This window comes from Pyrgilauda ruficollis, unplaced genomic scaffold (genome assembly GCF_017590135.1).
Source record: "Pyrgilauda ruficollis isolate IOZ18807 unplaced genomic scaffold, ASM1759013v1 scaffold26, whole genome shotgun sequence".
Classification (NCBI taxonomy): domain Eukaryota; kingdom Metazoa; phylum Chordata; class Aves; order Passeriformes; family Passeridae; genus Pyrgilauda; species Pyrgilauda ruficollis.
In genome coordinates, this window is record NW_024523933.1 from 7,484,391 (window position 1) to 7,509,394 (window position 25,004).

A 25,004-nucleotide genomic window follows, 5' to 3' on the forward strand; every position below is an offset into this window, starting at 1 on the left:
CTCTGGTCAGAAAAGGTTTAGCTAGGGCAGGTTGTTCATGTTGCTGGACATCTACCATGTGCAGGAAGGTTTTGAGTGGCTCAGAGGATAGAAATTCCACCCAATCTCAGACTAATCTGTTCCTGAGTTGACTAATTCCATTATAACTATTTTTCTTTTACATTTAATCTGAATGTCATTTTGATAAATATATTGCTATTGCCCCTTGTCCTGTCACTAAATACCTCTGAGAGGAGTTTGAATTTTTCTTCTTTACTCCAATCCATCAGAAATTTATACACGTTGATTTAATTCCACCCCCAATATTTCTTCAAGTCACCTGTGAGAAACAGGACCTTGGAATATGATGCTTCTGTCAGTTGTACAGAGCTGCACATCTACCTTTTCTTCTTTGTGTTGGGTGTCACTGGGTTGGAGCTAATTTTGTTCATAGCAGTCTGTTAAGGTGCAATGCTTTGCCTGTGTGATCAGAATGATGTTGATAACAACTGTGGTTTAGCTATTGCTGAGCAGCACTCATGCTGCAGCAGGCCCCTCTCTGCTTCCCATGCTACCCTCCCAGCAAGACAGATGGGGAGTAAAAGAAGAGGTGAGGGGACATAACCAGAACAGCTGACACAAATGAACAAAGGACTACTGCATAGAGAGCCATCTTCAGCAGCCAAAAATCCAAAGGGAGGAGTGTTTTGGATAGGTAGCCATTGCTTAGGGACTGAGTGGACATCAGTTTTCTGTGGGAAAAGACAAATAGTTCTGTTTGCACCACTTCTTTCGTTTGCATTTCTCCTTTCTTTCTTCGTCTTTCCTCCATTTGTTGAGCTATTTTTATCTTGTCCACAACTTTTGGGGTCTTTTACTCTTCATGTTATTTCTCCCCATGATGTTGGTAGCAAAGGAAGTTAGTGAATGGCTGTGTCCTGCTTAGCTGCCAGTCAGGACCAAACCACTACATTCTTGAATTTATTGGTGAAGGAAAATACACTCACAAAGGTTAATGGAACTGCAGAAACTAAGCCAACTATCTAATTTATATGTATGTGGAGAAGAGATTGAGTGTACTTGTTTTACTCTGTGTGTGTGTGTGTGTGTATAGAAGGGATTCATTTCTGTTAGCAGAATTTGGAAAGGGCTTAGTTAGCTATTCTGCTTCAATTATCTGAGGGAAAAGTGTAAAAAGGAGATTTATGAACATCTAGATATGGTTCTTGTCATTCTCTGACCATGAGGACTCAGATATTTTGTGTCATGCTCTGTTGTTGCTTGTCTTGAACTAAATGACTGCAAGCAATGTCAGCTCCCTCTCTGAAAGTGTTAATCATGATATGGGCAGGCTAGAACTTGATGTATAGGAGCTGAATAATCCTGCCTTGCTGGAAATAAATTTGGCTAGAATAGCAAGCTAGCCTCATCAAACAAACTGTTCCTATTAACACTAAAACTGATACAACACAGCAACTGATACCACCACCCAGATTTGGAGTTCAGCCTGTTCAACAAGCTGGCTGAAATTAAAATTCACCTTTTACCTTGCAAAAAGTTTAGGGTCTATTTGAAAAAAAGAGCGATACTCACCCATTTGAGGGTGAGTGTGTATGTTGAGACATAGGATAGTTCTGGATGCATACAGACATTCCTACTCTGGAGTTTGTAGACGGTGATACCTTGAAGATTCTGAACAAAAAAGTATCTCCCACCTTACTCACAGTGCCACCCTACTCCCATGGCAGAGATCAAACTGAAATTTAGTCAATAATACATCATTTATGGAATCACAGAATAGTTGGAAGGCACCTCTGGAGACCATCCAGGTCAACCCTAGAGCAGGCTACACCAAAATGCGTCCAGATGGGTTTTGAATATTTCCAGAGAGGGAGACTTTGTGACCCCCTTTGACAGCCTGTTCCAGCTCTGCTCTCAATGTAAAGAAAACTTAGCTGCTTCTTCACAGTTACTTCTGTCTCAACAAAGTATAATAGAATAAATTACTGTCTCTTTCAAGCAATGAAATTATAAACTTGTGGAAAATGTTACATTCAGACCAAATCAAATAAATGTCCTCCTAGAACTAAGGAATTACTTTGGGAGAAGGCATTAAATCTTCCAGATCCATTATACCTCTATGAGACTTTCCAACATGAAATGATTTCTTACTGCCTAATAGGAGTCCAAAATTGCCACAGGACTGCCACAGATACTCTCACATGATAAGCTCACTGAGCTTAAAATAGAGAATTTCAGATATGGCCTATCATATGATAAAATTTCTAGAGGAACACATGGAACAAAAGAGTTTTAGGACTTATGTTTTCCTGTCCTGAAATCTCTTTTCTGTGGGAGGCATGCAATCTAGGGCTCTAAAGTAACTAATCCAGGGCTGCAACACAAAGTACATATTTTAAAACCTTCTATAAATCAAAATTTATATTTCACAGGTATCTTCCAGTAGAGATTCGTTATGGCCTTTTAAGAGTGGGCTGGCCAAATACTACAGCAAGCATCTGATACCATGGACACAAATGGATTGCTTAAACACATGTGCCTAGGGCCACCTGAAACACTCTAAGGCATCCTAGACATCCCTATGCCACTGTCAGATGTGACACTTGATTTATGAGACACCTCTACTGCAGATAGAGGCCAGGCATGAATCTAAAATGACTCATCTTCAAATGACACTAGAGACCTATATTTTGGCACTTACATTGAGCTCCATCATTTCACTCTTGTCCAAGGAGTTTTATCTGCCTGTGATTCATAGTCATCTTATGCAGCACAGCTGTGTGACCATGGCTAATTTTAATATGAAAATGAATTATTAATATGTGGGAGCTTAAGTGAGCTAAAGACTTTTAGAATAATTAAAAACAAAGGCAGAAATATAGCTGTTCTGATAGCCATAGCTTCACCAGTATTCAAGATAAAATCACTGCCATGGAAATGTATAAAAACCTAAGGAGCAAAAAAATTAAGTTAGAAAAGGATTACAGAGCCCTGAGAGAGGTGGCAGGGACTCCAGAGCACACATTGTTTTTTTAATAAGCCTCCCAGCCAAAGAGAAATGGTTTGAAAGAGCCAGTCAAATTTGGAGAATCACCAAATGGCTACAAGCTTGGTGCCATGGTCAGGGGTTCAGCTGCTTAGATGATGACACTTGCTTTGAGAAACTTGCTCTGCCGAGGGTTCATGAAAGTCAGCTTCATCAAAGGAGCATGGGGAATAAACAAAGGGAGCGTAGCCATGCACATGCCTGTGGGGGTAGGATCCTTCCGTCATCATGGAGATGTAGTGTCCTATGACTGAAATGTTCAAATGGAAAGATACAGGTTCCTTAGGAAGGACCTAAAGACAGGGGAGTTGAGGAGGTGGTGTTGCCTTCCATGTCAGTGAGCAGCTGGAGAGCATGGAGCTTCACCTGAAGGTGGATGAGGAACTGACAGAGAGTTTATGGGTCAGAAATAAAGGAGAGCAAGCAGGTGACATTATAGTGGGAATGCTACAAATGGCCTGTCCAGGAAGAACAAATGTACAAGTCCCACTATAGGCAGATTGGTACAGCTTCACATTCATGAACTCGTGATACTTTTGGGGCAATTCAATCACACTGGTATCCATTGGAGGGACAACACAGTGGGTCATAAGTAATCCAGAGGGATCCTGGAGTGTGTGGATGATAACTTCCTACTCCAAGTGATAGAGGTGCCAATGAGGAGAAGTGCTATGCTGGACCTTATTCTCACCAACAAGAAGAGGCTGGTGGGGATGTGAAGGTCAAGGGAAGACTGGGCTGCAGTGACCAGTGTCTTTTCTGCTTGCTCTGCAGCTGTCTTAATGGAGGTGTTATTGCATTTACTATCAGCCTTTCAGATTACAATTCAACAATGTAGACACATACACGTGTCTTTGTAAAAGAACGAGATATAGCAAATTACTAGTACTTCAGCGTGGCCTACCTGTAGCACCTGAAATGCTGATTTGCAAGTTTCTAAATAGAAGTGGTAAATATTCCTGTAAGAATATGATGGATAAGTCTTAGGCATTTTTCACTTTCCTGTAGTTTTGTCAACATTTTCCAGATAGTGTTTTCAAAGGGGGCTACTTTCTCCTGATATCACACATCAGACAGACAGTCAGCTTCTGCCCTTTGCCCTCTATGTTTTGTAGTTGAATTTTAGAGACTCTTGGCAATGCATTCTGAAATTGTCCAGGGAGTAACAGTTTTGGGTAGTCTAGTAAATCCAATTAGGTTTTACAGTCCCTTTTCAAGTGTAACTTTTCAGTTGGATGACTTGTCCTTCATTAACATGAAATTCATTTGTGCAGTTATATCTTTTATTTTAAGATTGGTGTGACTTAAGTATTTCTGAGCTGTTACACAAGCTTAAGTCTGTGAGTACCTAACTACTTGTAATACAGTATTTGAGAAGCAAATATTGCACAAAAAGAAAAGTAGTAGAATAATATTTCTATGCGAGTCCTGTTATAACAGAAAGTTGTGGATAACCAAGTATGCCAGAATTCTCTTAAGGATGTTCAAAAGCCAGGAATGTCCTTCATTTCCTCACAACAATTTCAACTACCTGCTTTAGTTTAGCTTTGCTTTTTAAGCAATGCATTTTGAATTTTTTTGTTTTTATCTCTTTTTTTTATGCTTAAAATATTTTGAATTGCATGATTTAGTTGAATGAGTAGAAAAAAAAAAACAAACTGATTTAACTCAGACATTAGATAAGAAGAGAGGAATTCACATGTCAATTCCTTCAGCTCCAGTAATTTGTAATGGTATAGAAAATATCTCAACATCCATTTCATGCTAATCTTGTAACATAATGAGAGATAAGAGGTGTTCACAGTAGTATTGGATCCTAAGTTTGAAGATTTAAAAACAAGATCTTTAGTTGGGACTCTTTTTTTGGCAATAAATTAATGTTTCAAATGTACTGCCAAAGAGAATATTTTTGTTTGCTTGTTTCTAAAATAAAATTCTATATATTTAAGTGTTCAAATATATTACCATTCTGTGGGTTAACTTTTATTAACTATATATCAATTTTTTCTATGTATTGCACATAGTTTTGTTTATCCATGGTAGTATTGCAATTTTCATATTCTGCTTTCAGATTTCTTGTTGATTTTTCAGGCAGATATGGGATTTAAGTTGTTCCTTGGCATTAAAAAAGTACAAGCTGGTGATTTTTTTGTTTGACATTGGATTGGTAAATTTTTTTCCCCACTAAAATAATTATCTGTTGCCTCTAAATATCATATTATCTAGTTTATTTTAAGTCAAGTATGTTGGAAAGCATATATAAACCTTTACAAGGCCATAATTTTTTATAAACTACTCTAAATATGGCACCTTCTGAAGCACAATCCACATGAAATGGAACTTGTTGAGCTCATGCTAAATATCGCCAAGTTTGTTCCAACAAAGCAGATGGAATTTTGACCTCATACATTGTGTTCTCTTTGATTCACCATGCCCTTTCACAATTGGAAACAATTGTGAATTGTTCTGTGGTTTTGCTAACAAGGAACTGTTGCCACTTAAAAAGACAATATTCTACAAATTCTAAAGTTCATTACATTTTAAAAAGGTACACGAGGACTATAAGCAGAGTGGTATTGCTTTGCACTATCCATCTGCATGGCAAATAGGACAAGGTATTGCCACATACAAGCTGGACAGTGTAGGGAAAAGCTATTACTTTTGAGGGTATCAGGAGAAAATCTTGAATACCTTCTGCCTTCTAAGACATGTGAAGGGTCTTCCCCTGAATGACTTCCTCTGCAAATTGTGGAAACAGAGTGTCAACATATTTTTCACCTAATAACTTATTGCTAAGTCACTGGGTTCTCAAAACCCATGGTAATTTCTCTGACATATAAGAATTATTTCTTATTAATTTACTTGCTTATTTATTTTGGCAAAGGAAATGTTCTGTCCTTGTCTTCCAGAATGTTTCTTAAATATAAAACCCAAAGAAAAATAAGGCACAAATTTACCGAATACTGAAAAATACTTTAAATTTGAAGGCAGTAAAAAAAAATCTTGCTTAACTCAGCTGTGATACTAAACTGACATACTGAGTTTCTGCTGACTTCTGAAGGACTGCAAAAGACTATGGGATATAATATACATCCTGTACTTGGAATTCTTGGAATAAATAAGTTCAATGTATGAGATTTTTTTTGTGCAATGCATTCTGTAATACCCAAATAATTAATGATATTTCATAATTTTTCCCTTCAATTTGGAAAATGTACAGCTACGAGTTCTATGCATATTTTCATTAAAATCTTGGAATGTCAAAATGGTAAAGAAAAAAAAGAGAAAGAATATGGCTTTCATGAGCTTTGGCAGTTACTTTAAGCATAAGTGTTCCAATTAAGGAATGGTGGCAAAGAAAATAGCTTTATAATTTTTTTTTTTCTTTTCTGGGATGTTTTGATGTTATAATTGCTGGTAATAACATGAGTTGGAAACATTTTCCATAAAAGCAAAAGAGTTTAATTTCAACTTATATAATGACTCACATAAGAACTCCATTTACAGACACTTTAACACTGTGAATCATTAATCTCTTTGACAAATTACAACACAACTCTATTAGATTTCCTGTTACAGATTTTAACAGATGTCTAATTAGAAACTGAAAGTGAATTCAGATTAACCAGTACTTGGCATATGTATGGCATCAAATCATTATTTATTGAGATAAAATTTCCTCTCGGGTAAGAAAAAATATTAACACTTTTCTCCATTTACAAAAAAAGGAAAGAACATTTAAATATTGCATAGACACAGCTTTAGTTACTAAGCAATATTTTAGAGAGATAAGATAAATATTCTATAGCATTCTTGACAAAATTCTTTTGCATGGATAAATAATTGCCAGGATTCTCAAACTTTTAAATTAATTAATTAAGATTAGGGAAAAAAACCTGATAAACAAAACCTCAAACCTTCCATTACACAAGTGTCAAACAATTATGTCAATATGTGAGGACTTGCACCCTTGTAAATCACTGAACATGCAAACAAAATTTCTCTACCTTTTGATTCAATATCTTCTTTTGGTCAACTATTGGAATATTTTGTTTACAAGTAAAATTATTCTTGGAATTGTACATTGCTATAATGCAGAAAAATGTCAAACACTGTAATTGATTTACATTTCATAATTTCCGGGCATGGAAAATTTAACATACCTGTGGTTAGTTCACATACCCTTTTTTCATTATCAGATGTAGTATATTTTTCAGCTTGATCTTGTCACATGAAAGGCAAGAACAGGTTTATCAGTGGATACAGAAATCATACCTAGAATTTGGCAGCTTCACCATTTCTATTTTTAATTGATTAAATAGAATAATAAAATTAATTCTTCAAGAAAAAAGAAAAAAAAAAAAGTCAGTTCTTAGTGACAGACTTAAAAAAAAATCATTAATTCAAGTTCCATAACATGATTTCATTAGAGTTTTGAACTGAATTTCAGAAAATAACATCTCCAAAACACTTGTCTTTGTTGTATAAAGCTTTAGTCAAAGATATATTGCCTTAGGCCATATGTACTTTAAAATGTAGTTTAGAACATAAATATATCTTTTTTAACAAATTTTCCTGATCATGCCATGCCAATCATTGTCATATTCTGGACACAGTTTTAAAGAGGACTGATGACCATAAACTGTTATTTTCTACCTTTTTTTTACCCCAAAAAACCCAACCCTTCCTATAGAGAAAACTGAATTGGAAATAGTTCCAGTGCTCATCAAATGCTCTCCAACACCTAATGCAGAAGTGCTTGATCTTCCATGTCTCTTCAAACAGCATGCCTGATGTTCCCTCTAAGCCATCAAAAAAAATCTATTCCAAAGGAAATGCAAGCAAGCAACCAACACTGTAGATACAGAGGCCTCATAAAGTTGGTTTTGATTTACTGATCAATTCCCACTGAAGAACAGGGATTTTTATGAAAAATATGTTTCTACTGTAGATATAACCTTAATGTTATCTGCAGGATATTCATAATCTCAGTATTTTGTTTTGCTTAAGGTGAATAATTCAGTATGCTCATCCTCATTCAACCCACTTTTGAGCATATCCACTACATCTATTACATCTCTTGGGTAGAAGCACAACTTAGATGTGTAGACATACTTCTAAATATTTCAACATTCAGTACCAACATAACCACTTTTAAGCACCTGACTACCACTGCAGAATGTGAAAGCCTTGCAATTCACATTCTATGTGTAATATGTGCCAATATGCTCTTGCACCCCAGGAACACAATTGTATCATGAACTGCATAAAAAGAAGGGCAGCCAGCAAGTTTCACTCCCATGAGACCCCACCTGGAGTACCACATCCAGCTTTGGCGGCTTAAGAGAAAGATAACTACCTGTTGTAGTGTAGAGGGACTTGAATATGGTCAGATGATGGGAGCACCTCTCATATGAAGAAATGTTCAGGCAATTGAGATTGTTCAGCCTGGGGAAGGTTCCAGGGACACTTTCATGAAGGCTTCCAGTACTTTAGAGGAAGCTTATATGGAAGGGTAAAAAATTTTAACAGGGTGTATAATGGCAGGGCAAGGGGCAATGGTTTTTAACTGGAAAAGGATAGATTTAAATTGGACTTGAGCAAGACATTCTTTACTGTGTGGGTGGTGAGGCACTAGAAGGGGTTGCCCAGAGAAGTTGTGGATGCCCACATCCCTGGAAATGTTCAAGGCCAGGTTAGATGGAGTTTTGAGCAACCTGATCTAGTGGAAGGTTTCCGTGTCCATGGCAGGGATGGTTGGAATTAGATGATCTTTAAGGTCCTGTCCAATCCTAAACATTCTATGATTCTATGACATGGTTAAACATGCAGGAAAGGGACTCTCAATAATCAGTACCATGAATAGAAATGTCCCTAATCTTATCAGCAAGACTCTCCAAAACCAGAAATACACATACTAAAAACCTATTATCCAGAATTTACTCATCTTAATCTTAAAAATTACTTGATATCTTTGGCTGGAATTAATACCACATAATTGTTCTGCTATTTTACCTCGTTCTGTTAAAAAGCACACTACCCCCTCATAAAAAAAAAAAAAAAAAAAACACCACAAGAAATCTACCTGTAACAAAAATGAAACAAATATTTATTTCACTTCATATGTATTTAGGATATTGTATACTCCTCTCTTCTGTAAGACAAGTCAAACTGCTGTTGTCTCAGGGTTTTGACAGGTTAGTCTTTTTTTGATTGACATATTCCTATGCATCTGTTCCTCACTATAGTAATAACTAGTTTTCTTCATTACTCTTTTCTAAAACAATTAATCCTTAGGTCTGTTATATAGTGAGGAACAGATGCATAGGAATATGTCAATCAAAAAAGATCTGGTGGCTAGGACAATTCTTGGACAGAAAGAGATGTTTTCATCTATGCCTCTGTATTGGTTTTATGTTTTATCCAATGACCATTTAATACAAGTTCATAGAGATTAGATCTGTAGACACACTGGCATCTTTTTGATAGCTATGGGTAAAAACTACACTAGAAACTGTGGCTGCTGAAATGTATTTTCAGCAGTCTATTGAGTAATGATGCCATAAAACTTCCAGTGAATCTATATCTTGAGTCCCTAGTCAAGTGAAAAGTTACAGCCAAGCATTTCAAAAGTTTAGCATTTACCTAATCCCTAATGGGGTTTAATTACCTTAAAGTTCATGCGGTCATATAACATCCATTACTTTGCTTAGGTCAAACCTTTTCTCCTGAGAATAATGATGTCACTGTATATAAATTCAGAGAATCTTGCTTACCTGACAGTCTTGCCGGAAAAAAACCCAACACAAAACCTCTTTTCATTGAAGAACAGGGTCAGAAGTGTAATATATTTCCCATTTAGACATTCATATATATACATATATATATATACACACATTTATATTTAATAAATATTGATTGTATTTTATTTTAATATCAGTTCCTCATGAGAGGTCATTAACAGTTACAAGCCTGTCTCAGAGTTGTGACTATATCAGAATACATCTCAACCTTTTCAAAGCCCAAAGATGTTCTGTTATTGGACTGTAATTTTTGGAGTACTCTTCTAGTGTTATTTCTCTATTTATATACATTACCAACTATTTTTTTAGTAATCCCTCTTAATTAATTTGAATGTACTTGCTCTCTGTAATTGATTTCCCTCCTTTTCCTGCTGCTTTCATGTTGTTCAGAACAAGACACAGCCATTTAAAGCAGATATTTAGATTAAATAATGAATTAACATTTTAATTTCCTTATTTGTGGAAGATGAACATATTGATAAGTTGGAGAAAGTGATAACCACATTATCTGCAGTTACTTCCCCATTTCCATGACTTATTATTTTTATTATAGCATCATTTATTATTTATTATAGCATGATCTAGATTCCAACACCTAAGTTTGAATATTAATAATGTCGTGCCAGTGGCCTTTGTTATCCTTTGGGCATATAATCATACTGACTACTTAGAAGACATCATCGTTTCCAAGACAGGTAGACATTTTCAAAGGTTTTCAAGCTCAGCCTAATGTTCCTTACACAGGAACAAGCTCACACAGACTATCTGCTTTTGAAAACCTTTCCTTAAATGCTTACCTTTGATCAACTTTCATTTCTTCCTTTTATTGCAGAAACTTCTGGAAGCCAAAACAGACTTAAAAGTGAAGAGGAAGCGATTGCAACTAAGACTGTCAAAGAGTCCACTGATTCAACACACTCCCTAAGGAGCTTAATAATGTCAGAACTCTTGGGAACTCATGTGTAGTGTTAAATGTTGTTATAAGTAAGACATCCCTAAAGTACTTGGTCTTGGAGAAATTTCTGCCACCTTTTCCTGGGGTAAATCTTTCCTGAACACAGATGGCCATGGTAAGGAAGATGTAACTTATATTTATTTACATTATCCTGAACGAATATAGCTAAGAGAGCACGTGTTTTCATATATTTTTTTAAAATAGATTTTTGTGTTAGTGTGTTTATCATAACAACCATGGCCTGTTTCCCATGACTGACACATGTTCTACTGTTTACCATTATTAATGACCCCATGTTCACTGTCTTTTCAAAAATATCCAACAATGCTGACAGCTTTGTCTGGGAATCAGTAGAATGTCACAAATATTCATGAGTGATTCCCATCAAAAGCCTTTTATAAATCCTCAGGACTTTGCAGCAGTATAAAACTGAAATTCCTGAATTGTTGAGCCTTCACTGATTAAGGTTTTAATCAAATGATATAGAAAAGGAAAGGATCAGAAAAAGGCATGGAGAAGTAAAAGGTTCTTTTCCTACACAAAAATGAGCTGTCACAAAAAAAGCTGATGTGGCCAAAATTACTTTTACTTTTTTTATAGCCTTGACCCATCTGCCATATATACAGTGCAACCTATTTAAGTATAAAAATAAGACACTTAAAATAAGCAGGAGGGTTGCCCTAAGCTCCCACTAAAGTTAGTAGAGAGAAAATGCACTAAATATCTGACTTTTTTTTGTGGAGATTTTTTCTGCAGCGACCATATAGAAAGCCATTTTTCCATAAAGTTCCCATAAGTATCTTTCTTCCTTCCTTAAGGTGAGGTGGGATATATACTGATACTAGTATATCTTCCCATATGAGACACATATATGTGAGTCTATTTAAATTATGCAGAAAGTAAACACAGATACATATGCACATATCCATATTAATACCTTCTCTTTATTTATCTCTATTATATTAAATTTAGTTATCTGAAAGTACATCAAAGTATCTTGCAGGAATTATCACATAACAGACAATTTTCTCCCACCTTATTCATCCTGTTCTTCTCTTTCAAAAGCAGTTCTATCAACATTAATGCTGTAATATTAAAATATATAAAAAATTAGTGCTTCTTATTTTGACATACTGAAATAAAATAATTGCATCATGACTGATTTCTTCTGAAAAACTTAGAGATAAAACTTATGACTCTTCAGGACTCAGAGATATCTGAGATGTTTGAATAATTTTTATATAAACCAATAAGAAAAAATAGAACTACCTTCATAAATATTATTGAAGGTGTCTCTGTGATAGCCGTATTTTATATTGAAGAAAATACTTGTCATCCAAGGTCAAACTATAAGGTAGGATAAAGTAGAAAGATTTTACTTGCATATGTCTCTGTTGATAGGCAGACTGCCATCTTAATAATCTGAAATGTCTAAGACTATAACAAGTAGTGAATATTCTTATTATCTTCTTGTGAACATTTATAAGAAGATTTCATCATGAATAGTAATGGGTCTGACGAACACAGATCTGTCAGAGAACAGTGGTAACTACACCAGACACAGTTCTGTGGGCTCAGCACCCAATCTTAGGCAGACCAAATGTACTTCTTGTGAAACTGGGGCTCAGTAAATACCCTCTTTTGGGTGTAAAACATAGGTCTCATTTCTACTATGAACATATAATCAGTCCTCTCTATTTGAAGTTATTGCTCATTTGAGGCAGCCTGAGCTGTAGTGATCATACACTGATCATGAAGAATATGGGTCAGGTGAATAGCAAAGTCAGGACCCTGAATTTTAGGATGCAAAATTCCACTGTTTCCAGGAGTTAGTTAGTTGGAATAACTCCCCTGGGATATTATCCTTAGGGCATGGGAGCAAAAGAGAAGGCAATGTGCAGCATCAGGACAGTATTTATTGTGTGCCTATAGGGGCTTCTATGTTTGTCACCATTCCTTTAGGTTTTTTTGATTTGGTTTTTTTTTAACTGCAACCATTTATTTCTTTCATGAAACATTTATTCAATCACTCCATTAAACAATATTATTCTGACTTCTGAAAATAATTTTTAATATAATGTTCACCTTTGCACTAGTCTCTAATAATATCTTTATCCTCTTAAAATAACAAAAAAGATAACATTTTTGCAAGTGAGGGATTAAAATCATATTTTTCATGCCTAAAAAAAAAAAGTTACCAATAGAAATTCACTAAGAAGAACATCTGAGGTAGTTTATCAGTTTTTCCCTGTACTAACTCTGCAAGTGCACTATAAATGTGGGGTTTCCATTACAACAGTGTTTATTCAACTTGTCTTCAGGCAATTGCTTTTGCAAGATATGTTAGCAACATTCAGAAACACTCTCATAGTAAAGGAAATCTGGATTTTCAGTAAGATAAATTTGTTATGTGTTGCCAAATCAACATAATCACAGTCATTTACAGTTATGAATAGTATAGATAGAGTAAATATGTAAACAGACAGTCTATGATTGTGGCTGTATGATCATTATTCCATGCTTATTTCAAAATGACCTTTAGCTTATCTGCATTTTTAATGTCAAAAAATCCTGATTCAGACCATAATAGTTAAAATGCATTTATTTGTACTTTACATTTTCTTTTTTATTTTTTTTTAGCAGAAAGAATAAATTCAGCAGACTTCTCTACTGCAGGATCCACAAAAGACATAAGAGAACTTTACAAATTTTGTGTTATAGCATCATCTTAGTATCTTCACCAAGAGTAGTCTGATGCCAAAAATAAATCCAGTATAACACAGAAATTACTATATCAATAAACAGAATCTGTAGACTTTCATTTTTCACTTGCTTTTTACCTCATAGTTTTTTTAAAAAGAAAGCATGCAACTGCAGTCACACCTTGAATAAATGTGATGGGACCCAATAATGTTCAGATGTTCAAAAGAAAAAATTAGTAGAATCTCATGGATAAGATTCTGCTTGACCTCCACAGGCTGATAAGTTAGAATGTTAGTAGCCCCACTGATGTTATTAGTTGTGACAGTACTCCAGAAAAAATTATATTTTATTAAGCCAAGTAGGACTGGTTGCTGTAATAATTTTTGCTAGAAGGTGTTCAGAGCCAATTACAAAAAAACCCCAACATTTGAAGGAATCAGGGCTGCCATAACAGTCTTTCATAAGTAGGTCCTCTATCCTATTTGCTTTCTCAATTTTATTCCAATTTTAATCTTAATAATTAATATTAGAAACTGATATTTGTACTAAAGGGCACTCTAGTATATGTCAGCAAAAGTAATTGTCTTACAATACAGTACAATTTACTTATTGTACTGTTGGAATATAAGCAAATATATATTATTTGAAGTATAATAGTTATTTCTTTAATCTATGATAATTTGGAAGTAACTTTTTTCCCATTAGTTTAAGCTAACTGATGGAAGAGAAAGACTGGCTCTGGGTCACTTTATAGTAATTTAATTATAATTATTGATTTGAGGAAAGTGATGGCGTATTTTCCAAGCAAATGTTTTCTGTAACTGTTTTTCTAACACTCAACTAAAGTACTCAGCAGTTTTATTTAAATAATTGTTCTGTCATTCATTAAGAATTGCCAACGATTACAAGAACAGTTGTAAGAATTATGTTACCAGTGGCACAATGAAATGTTATTGGCAACTTCTTTGAGAGAAAAGGTCTTATTTCCTCTTAGTCATCAGAAAAACAGCTGCTATACAAGTACAAAAAAAAGTACTGGTTACCAACAGTAGGGACAGGGGAAGTTTTGATTGAATAGATTTAGTATTAAATCAGGCACTTAAGCTTGAGACAGAGGGTTTCAGATGTATTTGTTTTAAACGATTTTGCTGTGTAAGTGAAGAAACTGGTTCTTAAAGTTATGTTTGTAGCTAAGAGGATCATCCTTTCCTTGTGGATAAGTACATCCATCCCATATATAACTCCCTAGAGTAATGTTCTCCTTCATATATCTAAATTCAAAAGTATCTGCTAGATATTTTTTTTTTTTAAATCTGTATTTAAAAGCAAAACCAGGAATTTTTTCTAAGCTGCATGCTCATTAATAATGGAAGGTGTTAGCAATGCTGTTCTGGTTTAGTATTGTAAGGTGTTTTTAAAAACACAGATCATGCACTTTCAGTAGTTATTCTCTTGCATTCAATTTTTTTTTTTGCTTTGATAATAAATGCTGCCTGGCATTCTCTCTAGTCTTTTATGTTTGCACTACATTTTTTTTTTTTGTCTTGCATACTCTGCGTTGTCATCAAAGATCACTTAGATGATCAGATAAAAAAGAAATGGCGGGATTTTCTTAAAAGATACTCTGGGGTTCATGGCAATGAATCCACAGTCCCAGCTTTCTGAAGAGCTGTCTACTTCTTCTTAAGTCTCAGAAGGTTAAGAAAATGCCTCATAAAGGAAAAGAAAATTGAACTTTTGCATGTGGTAAACAACAGTTCTTCAGAGAAGTACATCAGTTCAGCAGTTGGTTTTTTCTGCTAGCATAAAAAAAGTTGTATATTAGTCTTTATCTTGTTACGTTAACTGTTAGAGTAATTTGCCAGCTTAAAGTACACCTAACTTCTTTTTCTTCTCAGAAATTTCAATGAAAACAATTATTAAAATGAATGCATTTTGTTAAACCTGAAGCTTTTGTTGAAAGAAGTTATATTGAAACTAGTTTTGAAGATTGGTTGTTCATCACCTCCATACATGAAGATCACTGGAGGTATTGTTGAGCAGTTACAGAATCTTTCCAGTCATATTAAATCACTATTAGGTAGAACAAGTCAGTAGAACAAGCTCCCTCACAGCTGTACCACTCCAACTGTTGCACGTGCTGCTCCACACAATTTCATTTTGGAGATGATTGTGCCTTAATGGGAATAACTTAGAACCCCATAAAAACTCTATACTCTTCACCCTCAAACATTAACCACACAGTTATCTTTCCTTAATAAAATTGGTTTTAAACATAATCATAAATCCTTTTTTTTTAATTTAGCTTAAATAAACATCTTTAACAAAATTTCCAGCAAAAAATGTATTTCATGTTTGATTCATAACTGTAAAATAACCTGCATGTCAGGCTGATTATAAATAAGAAGCACAATGTCAATATATGGCCTGATGTGCACCGCCTTTTGTCAAATACAAACCTGGACATTTGATGTGTTACTATATATACACACACACATATATGTATATTAATACTTTCCTATAATGCTAACAATCAAGAAATAAGCCCTCCTAAGAGGGAATAAGGACAGAAGTTAAATTCCATAAAGCTGAAGACATCCCAACAAACATTTGGATATCTTTTTATATCAGATTTTGATATCACACTGAGGAGCAGTTTGCTTTGCAATCATCTGGTAATGAGACATGAGGGTATTCCAAACCATCAACAAACATCTGAAGCTTGAGCTTGTATACATTACTTGCCTTCTTCATTTTCATTATAACAGGCAAAACACATGGAAAGCACAGTCTTCAAAGAAACCCTGACTCTAAGGACTTGCCTTTAGACCTGCAAATAAAATGCTGACTTAATTGTGATTTTCCTGTTTCTTCTTGGGTTTCCATTAAAATATGATTAAACTCAAACTAAAGTAAGTTACTAATACGGATTAATTATATTTTCATGTGAATTTTAAATGAAATGCAGCAGAAGTGTAGCACAAATACAATATTACTTATAGCTTCCTGCAGTAGTTTATTCTGATTGTAATTTCAATTTAATTTTAATTTCAATTTAATTGAATAATATAGTTGCACAGAATAATGAGTATAGTAATTAAACTGATACATCTAGAGTTTATTTGTCTAGTTGAAATTACATGAAACTTTGGAAAGAAAAAATGAAAGAGAAATCTGCTTGGTTTTAATCTTTCAAATTTGATATTAGGAATTTTATTACACATGTTCTTTATTTTCTATATGAGACATATGAGCTCCCTGGTTAAATGCACTGGAAGCAATTATATTCTAATTGTACATTTGATTTTAGATCCGTCATCTGAATTCCTCCACAATTCTGTTTTGCAGATAAGCTACATACAGCTGCAGCAAATACTTGATCCTCTGGAAATATATACAAATATACACAAATTGTGGAAAAAGCAGCTGGAGACCAGCCCCATGGAAAGATACCTGGGGGTTTGCTGATAACGTGTCAATAGTGTTCCTCAGCAGCCAAAAGGGCCAGCCAGCTGTGTCCTGGGCTGCATCAGACACAGATTCTCCAGCCAGTCAAGCAGGGTGATGGTCCTGCCCTACACTGCACTGGCGTGGCCCCACCTCACAGAATCACAGAATGGGTTGAAAGGTTGAAAGGGACCACAGTGGTCCTCCTGGCCCAACCTCCCTTCTCAGGCAGGGTCATCCTCCAGCACATGGCACAAGATTGTATTCAGACAGTTCTTTAATATCTCCAGTAAAGGAAGACTCCACAGCCTCTCTGGGAAGTCTGTTCCAGTGCGAGGTCACTCACACAGTAATGAAATTCTTCATCATATTCAGATCAAAGTTCCTGTATGTCAACTTCTGCCCATTGCCTCCTGTCCTATTACTTGGCACCACCAAGAATAACCTGATTCCCTCTTCTTGGAACCCTCCTTTCAGATACTGATAGACATTGATGAGGTCCCCTCTTAGACACCTTTCTTGAAGATGAACAGACCCAGCTCCCTCACCCTTTCCTCGTAAGAGAGTTGCTCAGTCCATTGATCATCTTTGTTGCTCCCCACTGGGCCTATTCTAGGAGCTCCATCTGTCTCTGGTACTGAGAATCCCAGAATTGGACACAGCACTCCAGAGGTGGCCTCACTAGGGCTAAGTAGAGGAACAGAATCACTTCCTTAGAACAGCTGGCAACGCTTTTCCTAATCCACCCTAGGATTCTCTTGGCTTTCTTGGCCACAAGGGCACACTGCTGACTCATGGGCAACTTATTTTCCTCCAAGACCTCCAGGTTCTTCTCTACAGAGTTCCTTTCCATCAGACTTTCCACAGATGCTTTCCCCAACCTGAACTGGTGCATGGGGTTATTCCTCCCTGCATGCAGAACCCTGAATTTGCCCTCATTGAGTTTCAGAGCAGTTAAGTGCTGTGTGCAGTTTTGGGTGCCTCAGTTTAAGAGGAGTATAAAGCTTTTGGACTGTATCCAGAGTAAAGCAGTCAAAATAGTGAACGGCCTCAAGAACTAAGGCATATGAAGAGCAGCTGAGGTAATTTGTTTCAGTCTGAAGTCAGAAGGTGACCTCATAGCAATCTACATCTTCCTCAAGGGGGAAAGTGCAGAGGGAGGTGCTGATCTCTCTCTGGTGACCAGTGATAGCACAGGAGGAAATGGAAGGAAGCTGCATTGGCTAAGTTCAGTTGGACATTATGAAAAGTTTCTTCACTGAGAGGGTGATCAGTGACTGGAACAACCTCCCCAGGGAAGAGGTTGTGGCATCAAGAGGGTCAAAATTCAAGGAACATCTGGAGAAGGCTCTAAATTATACGGCTAAATTTTAGGTAATGCTGCAAGGAGCAGAGATGCATCTCTTACAATGTCAGACTTGCAAGTTTTTTGAAAAGAAGACTTAATTTAAATTTGTTGTTTGCTTATAATTTGTATATAAGTTACAAGAAAGAAATAAGAAATATTGCAAAAATTGATCATGTGATCATTATATGTGACAAAATATATTGTATATTTCTATATTTACATGTATATGTAAATAATACAATCTGTAATATTCCCTATTTTTAATTTCTTTGTTAATGAGAAAAGCAAACAAAATTAAAATATATTTTAAACTATAAAATTCAGCTATTAAAAAGAATAAAACAGTGATGATATTTCACAATCATGAAAATTAAACAAGGTGTCATGCCCAGGAATACAAGTTGGGGGAAAGAAGGAGAAAGGGAGGAATGTTTGGAGTTATGGTGTTTACCTTCCCACATAAGCATTATATGTGACAGACCCCGCTTTCTTGGAGACGGCTGAACAACTGCCTGATGATGGGATGAGCAAATTAATTCCTTGTTTTGGTTTGCTTGTCTGTGCAGCTCTTTTATTTACCTATTAAACTGTCTCTATCTCAACTCATGAGTTTTCTCACTTATATTCTTATTCTCTCCCCATCCTTCTTGGGGGTAATGAGTGAACAGTTGCTTGGTGCTTGGTTTCCAGCTGGGGTTGAACCAAAACACCCTTTTTTGACATAATAGAAATTACTGACCAGGACTAGCAAATATACACAATACCAAGGAGTACTTACAAGACCCGGCTTTGGATCACAAGGGAACTGCCAGAAGGGAGATGAAGAGATGCGGCTAAAGTCAGGGCCACAAATGGTGTGGAACTATGGATGGGTAAGAGGAAGAAGAAAGCCTCTGCTCTTTTAAGAGTATCTGGTCAAGGATATTTTCAGTGCTAAAATGGATAATGAGAAAGGAGGAAAACCATGCACAAGAACATACAGACACAGTCCTGACTGGCAAATGTTGAGGGAGGGACAAAGAACCCTAGACAGTCAAATTAATTGACAATGGTATGTTGAATATGGAAATGTTTATTTCAGTAAGATTTTCTGATCAACAACCTTCTCAAAATGGACACCAAGGAAAAGGGACATGATAAAAAAAAACAATTGGAGGCATAGATCTGACAGAAAAACATTGTAGAGAAAAAGACAGGAAACATTTCTCAGGCACACAAATTTAGGTATGTGAACTGATCTTTTGATCACAAAACTGCAAGCAAACGACTTTGAAAATGGTAAGGATGAGAATCTGGGGGTTCAGATTGCTGTTTGGAGTGTTTCATCTAATGAGGCAATATGCTTGAGAAGGGGGAACAGAAGGAAGCAATGGAGGAAGAAACAGAATGGGGTATAAAAGTGTCTGGTCGTAAATTGTGGCTGGCCAGTACACTTGTCTGAACAAGTCCTGTGCCTGATGACTGCAATCTGCTCTATCTTCTTCTTATATCCTTACTTTTCATTTGTTTCATAGTGGGAGGAAAAAATATGTCTGTGATTTAGAGAAAAGATTGTGTTAGAAAAGGAAGGAGACAGGACAGGCCAACACAATTGCAGAGCAATGCTTCATCAACAAGTTTATATATTTATGGTTCCAAACTGCTATACCTAAACTAGAGAGCAACATTCATTTTCTGATGTTTAAAATAGTGTTATGACTTTGAAGGACTAAATTATTTCAACAACTCTACGTGGACTTCTTTTTCCTATTCCAGACACAAAATCATCAGTGATAAATTGCAGCAACCAATGATGCCTTGGCTTTTTTATCTGAATTACTTGAAAAAAGAGATTTACAGAATGGTTTTCAAGTTCAGTGAGATCTATCTTTTGGTTTTTTTTTCTCAAAAAAGTTATTCTGTGACAACCCCAGGAGGCAGACACATCACATGAAAAACATTTATTAAATTGCTCAATGATTTCTTTATCAGAGGTAAAATTTTCTACACTCACTTCCTTGCAGTATTCAATTCAAAGCATTATGCAGAATTTAGGAATAAGAGGACTTCTCACCTGGCATGTGGACATCACAGGCCAAGGTCTTTAAGAGAGCAGAGCTGAACCTTTCTCCTTCTGCTTTACTCTGAATGCTCAGAGTCCTGCTGCTTGTCCTCCAACCTCAACTGTAATACATTTAACATCCAGCAGAGGTTGGCTAGATGCCAAAAAGTGCTCAGTTTTCCTTAATCTCCGAAATGTACACAGAAACCTTTGTTTGATGTCCCCTGAGAAAGTGGAAGGGACTAAGATTTCTCTGAACTCAGATTTCATCACTAGCCTAACTTGCAGTCTCTTGTGTTTTGAAAGAACACAATGCAAGAATTAATTTGAATTACTATAAATACTGTTTCCAGTAGGCATCTTGCTATTACAAATCCACTTTTATTCTTTCTTTTTTATTATGAAAGTATTAGCACTGTTCCCCCAAGACATTTCCAATAGGCTTCAAATTCCTTTGGGTCTACCACCTATGTCCTCCCATTGCACCTGCTTTCATTTCACTTCATCCTGGAGCACACTCTAGGTCAGCTTGTTTCATCATGTAAAAGAAATATCATCCATCCTGTTATATGCAGACTCTAAAACAGTGCAAACTGGTTTGATTAGTTCTCAGAAAAGACTCCCCTAAAATGACACTAACTCTGCTTTAATGACTTCTAGACCCAACGGAAGTTCCCTTGATCCTGTTGCCATTTGTCATAAGCAAAGACAGACAAAACTATACTTTACCCTTGAAACATGAGCAGCTAGAATATCAACTTTTATTTTTTTGAATAACCCTTTAAATTGTTTTGTTGACTTCCAAATATATTTGGAATAAACTCCAGAGCAACTGTCCCATGCTAAAGCAGGTTAGATCCTTCAAGTAACATGATCTAAATTCCCTATAGGATGAAAAATTCCATAACTTCACAAATTAATGGATGCTTCTTCCTCACTGTCATTCTTACTTCTCCAAATACATGCCTTCCCAGTTTCCTATGTAAGCCATTTATCCTGTGATGATCATTAACTATTTTCTTTATACTTTGAGAATTCTCTTAGTGATTTTCCTTTGAATGACTGCAATTTTAAGATAACTCTCAGCATCACTGCAGCTGCCCTTCACAATTTCTCACCCTGATGAAGGAGGACACATCCAATGCATGTCATCAGATATCATGCTGGTTTGGGGATTTGTGTTGCTATGATTACCTCACAATGTACAGCTGGACATTTTCCTTATAGTTTCTCTGCTTTTCTATGAGTTAACTATGCCTTAATCTTGCTCTATGTAGCCTTCTAAAACCAAGAGAACACAAGGAATTAATTTGCACAAATTCTACTGGTCTGGGAAGAAAATATAACAAACCTCTTCTGTTTAAATTTCATGTTGTTTCAGTTTACTGTATTTCATCACTTCCAAAATGTTTTATGACTCCCATTTTCTTCAAGAATTGTAATTCTGTATTTTATGTAATTAATCTTTGCTTTCTATATCACATTGAGGAAAGCTATAGACACAATGCTTCTATTTAGGGACTTATAGCATGTCAATTTCTGCTGCATCATGATTGACATATTTTTTGTTCCTTTAGAATTTTAATTAGCACTTTAATTATGTTTTTCACATAAGCAATACTGGTTCAATAGCTGCAGACTGAAAAGCACCACTTTATTCTGTCCTCTAATTTCATGGATATGACAAACAGTTATGATTCGATTATAAGAGATGCCTCTGCTGCAATTAAGGTGTAAACAAGACCATATGCCTAAGTCAATAGTATGGCTTTTATTTAACAGTAAATGTGACCTAGAGAGATGGAAGCAGGAAGGCAGGCAGAGCCCAAGAATAAGGGATGGGCACAAAGAAGGTGGCCTAAGATTTGGATTTATTTCTCATTATCCTACTCGACTTCTGACTGGCAATAGGTTAGATTAATACCTCCAAGTGGAGTCTGTTTTGCCTGTGGTGGTACTTGCTGAATTATCTCTCCCTGTGTTTATCTCAAGCCTTTCATCATATCTTTTCTCCCCCATCCAGCTGAGGGGAGAAGGATAGAGTGGCTTGGTGGGCACTTGGTGTCCAGCCAAGGTCAAGCCACCACAAATGGAACCATTTTCTACTGCAGAGATTTCTCCAGATTCTCTCTCCTGTCCATGACACACTTTTTCTAATCACCTCTGATCAAATATTCAGCAAGGAAAAGTGCACTGCTATGCCTCACAGTTATCTATTTGAACTGTTTGTCCTTTCTTCCTATAATGATTCTTTGGTGACTTGGAATAGTATTATTTCAGTTTTATCTCCTTGTGCCATTTTTCTTTATGTGTTTAAGTGTCCATGATGCTGCAAATAGCTTTGCTGCTCTGAACATGAATATTGAAGACTGTTCCATAAAAGCTATTAGATCATATCTTTTCTGAGACACAGAGCTGTTCTGGAATTCTATGCTGATATTTTTTAGCATGACTAGGCAGGAGTTTATGTTACTTTCCAAGCACTGAAGACCTCAGGGCTTAGGATATGTTTTGATCATGCCTTTTCTGTCTTCTCTGGTCTGTAATTTCCATAGCTATGAATGTCTGCTGAAATGAAAGAAAATATTATATACTGTCTGAAGTCAATTGCATCTTCTTTCAATGAATTCATGCAGCAGAATATAGATATGCTGAAGAAGTAAAAATGTGCTGTACTTAGGAGCCTTCTTTACCATCTCTGAAATGTAGATCAGAGTTCAGAGTAACTAGACCTTATGCTCATTAAAACTTATGATAATTAATTAAAGAAGCAATTTAGTTTTTCCTCTTGAAATGTATTTTACTTTTGGATTATTGTACTCTCTACCTAATTTACTTGGGACCACAAGTCTAAAATTTGTGGTGCCCAGCAGTCAGCAATAAATTATCTAGCAATTTCTTCAGGTATTTGGAGGGGAAGGAAAATAAAAATTCTCAGTAGTGAAATAAATATCCAGTGGATATAATGGATAAAACCCTTCTACAATAAAGTATAACAAAATAACTCAAAAGCTCTCCTCCATCTGCATCTCTCTTGATTTTTGAAGTTCTCTCCCTAAACATAATCAAGAAAAATTGCTTCTGATTTACAGAAGCTTGATGAACATAGAATGCTATGCAGGAGTAAAATGTGTTGCTCCTGTATTTCTTAAGCAATTTAATTTAGTGGAAACTTATATAAATTTATGTTAAAAACTACAAGAACCACTTAAAGTTATGCCAGATTCAGGTCATCATTTCAAGGATTTCACAGTCAATTCACAATCTCTCTCTGACATGAATACAGAAAGTAAAAATCTGTTTGAATCAGATGATAACGCAAACACATCATGGTATAAATGATGCAATCATCTCGTGTGCTCTCAGAATAAAATATACTTTAGAGGGAAGAAATGAAAGTATTGCAATAAGCTGCAGGAAAAATAGAAATTGTTGGGAAGCCAAATAATTATAGCACGTTCTTTCTTGTATCAAAATATTTCAGCATTGGTTGTTATGATGTTGATGACATGAATGTGTGTTATGTAAGTATTGTTACTGCATATGCAAGGCTAGAATAAAATTATGTTTAGCCTATGACCTTGAACTTCTCTTTATTTTATTTACAGAGCAAATAACATAAATTTATTTTATGTTATAAAATAAACAAATATTTGTAAGTATTTTGTAATATATCATTTGCAGAGTAATAATGTGAAGTAAGTTTAAAGCACAACATACTTATAATCTTCAATGTTAATGGCAAATAAGCATTTAATGCAATTTGCAGAATGCAGTCATGTCTACAGTGTGAAATAGAAAAAAGATTCAGTAGTCGTATGCATAATTAAAGAACAATCTGAGCCTATGTAGAGATTACTATGCTGAGTTAATACAGAGAACCTCACTAATACATTAATTACTGAAATTGTTTCACATTTTACAGATTTCACATATTCCTTTAAACAGCTTTCTCTCTTTTATAACTTTCTTATAGATGTTAATTAGAATTACATTATTCTAAAATATTTTCATAACACATAATCTCAAGTACTTCTTATAGAAAAGCCAATGGTTATTTGAGAAAAATAATTTAATATCATAGTTATAGGTCATAGGTTAACGCTATAGGTATAGGTAATGCCCAGCATCTGAGGACATTACAATAAATAAGTAACAAGGTACAAGATGTATTTACAAAAGGCATGCATTGAATACAGATATTAATTTATCCGTATATGTGTTCTGGAGGGCATGTTATGTCAGGACTGTAGGCATGACTGTTTTACTCACCTCTCTGACGCAAACACAGTTTGACATCCTCCAATAGAGAAAGAATGATCTTTGAAAGAGAACTAGAATTAAGATAAGAACAAATTATACCTGCAGGAGAGGGTTTTGCTACTTTTTTCATCAATGTGCTGCTGCCCTTCACTTGTTGCTATAGAAATCCAGCAGACAGGGAGACTATAGGAGCTTTATAGATAGGAAGTTCACTTAAGCCAATCAGTGCTCTGCCCATTTAGACTTATCATGGTTGCCTCCATGTCATTTATAAAAAGAGACAACAATGGGAGTGCTGCCACATGAAAGTTTAATAACCCATTGCTTTCCTTCTTGTCTACGAGGCAGTCTGCCTACTGTCCAGATACAACAGAATTCCTAATCAAACTTTTAAGTAG